Here is a 2,151-nt window from a genome sequence, read left to right on the forward strand (position 1 = left end):
AGAGACTAGATCTTAAATATTCTCACCACACACACACAAAAATGATAGTTATGTGAGGTGATAGAGGTATTAACTAAAGCCATGGTGGCAATCATATTGCAATATATAAATGTATCAAATCAACATGTTAGAGCCTTAAACTTTAAGAAATAACTTATTTTCAAAAAAGGTCACATTCATAGGTAGAGAGGTTAGGATTTGTATACATCTTTTTGTAGCTACAATTCAATACATGACAGGGTCTTCACATTTTCAGTTTGTTTGCTTCGTATTCATGCTTTTCTTGAATTTTGAGCTTTGCTTTTTCCCTGGATAGGAATCGCAAAATCCTAAGACTGATTATTAAATAATAACAGCAAAACCTCAATAAATCCAAGAATTTTATAAGTATGGACCACAAGAGATTCTGCAGTATCTCCCAGATCCCAGGAAAATGGAGAAAGAGTAATAGCAAAATGCCTTTGATCCCTTCAGTAGGAAAGTTTCAATATGAGCCAAGTCCTAGGCTTTAAATATTGTTGTGCATTAGTCACAACATAGAAACGTGTGTTTACAGTCCTGAAACTGAAATGGAAAAGTAACAAAAATGTGCTTCTAGGAGACTTCATTAGACTTATTTGTTTGTGGGAAATCATGTAAAAGCCCAACACAATATTTGTGAATAAAACCTCTAATGACTGAATCCTATCTACTACTCCCTTCTATGCTTTTAGGAAAAAATTGCTTTTCTGCAAATTATACCAAAACACCACCACAGATGAACAATCAGAAATAATGCATGACTCCTAGTCACTAAAGAGAGATTCCATTACCCTGAGAGATCTGGCATACTAAAATTATTAAAAGAGGAAAACGATCTTATAAAAAGTTAGGGTTTTTTTCTTCTCATTAATCTTCAGCACCCTGGTTCATTTCTATTCAAGCATTGTCATGGATTGGATCAAGGCCATAGAATATTCTGCAGGTTTAAGATTGAAATTCATCCCTCCGAGTGCCAATTTTCTTTTTAGGATGCCAGGTTACCTCCCATTTCCTTCTTTTATGTGCAGAAAAATCCCAAACACCCCAGGGTGTCATCCTAATCACATTTAATGACTGGTAATATCACCATGCAATTAACTTAAGGAATTGTTTTCACGGATCACTTCTCGCCTTTTGGCTAAGATCAAGTGTAGGAATTGTTTTCATGGAAAAGTAAACTAGAAGGAATAACCTAGAACATCATGAAAATGATAAATAAGGGGAAGTAGACTACCAGGTATTAAAATACATCACGTGGCTACGATCCCTAAAACTGTGGGGAGAAAAAAAATGAACTGTTGCCAGAGCTGGAGCTGCCCGATAGCCACCAGACTGAGCAGCTGGGGTCCAGACAGGAGTCCCCACATCTGCTACATCCTCAACCAGGACCGCATGGGCAAGGTGCACCTGGCCACATGGTACATGCAGTTCGATGAAGATGAGGAACAGGTTGAATGAGGAGGTGCACGCGTAACGACCGTGCGAGATCAATCACACCAACCTGGTAGAGGTCTGCATTTCTAGATCACTTCCCAATGCTAGGCAATCCACAACTTCGTGGAGGTCTTAAAGGAGTATTTCCACAATGTCTGTGAACTGGACCTGGTGTTCAACTTCTACAACGTTTACACGGTTGTGGACAAAGTGTTCCTGGCTGGCAAGATCCCAGAGACCAGCCAGCAGATGGTGAAACAGCTGCAGACGCTCCACTCCCTGGGGTGAGGGCAGCCAGCCCCTCCACCCTGGCCACCGGCTCCCTGCTCACCCCCTTTCCAGGTGAGGGCCACCCTGGTGCCCTCCTCAGCTGCCCAGGAGGAAGGCACCAACGGGGCCTGGGCCACCGGGGAGAAGACTGCACCCCACTGCCTCTGGGCACAGCCTCGGGCAGAAGCCACCATGTGGGCACTGAGTAACCATGCAGTTGTTGAGTGACATCGTGAGTGCATGTGTGGAGCCCCCAATAAATCTGTGGTCCCATCAAAGACACATGGAACTATCACATAAACACCCACATGAATGAGTGGGACAGAAGAACGAGACAAAAATGAGACAAATCTCATGAATGTGACATGACATAGGTAACATTTTAAGTCAACCGGATACCTTTTGGAAAAAAGGACATTTGAATCC

At 42.3% G+C, this 2,151-nt stretch overlaps 1 pseudogene; it reads left to right on the forward strand.

Moving 5' to 3' along the window:
• The first annotated feature begins 1,311 nt into the window (after positions 1–1,311).
• Positions 1,312–1,743, forward strand: LOC125935233 (AP-2 complex subunit sigma-like; annotated as a pseudogene).
• The last annotated feature ends 408 nt before the right edge of the window (positions 1,744–2,151 follow it).

Source organism: Panthera uncia (genome assembly GCF_023721935.1).
Source record: "Panthera uncia isolate 11264 chromosome A1 unlocalized genomic scaffold, Puncia_PCG_1.0 HiC_scaffold_17, whole genome shotgun sequence".
In the NCBI taxonomy this organism is placed as follows: Eukaryota; Metazoa; Chordata; class Mammalia; order Carnivora; family Felidae; genus Panthera; species Panthera uncia.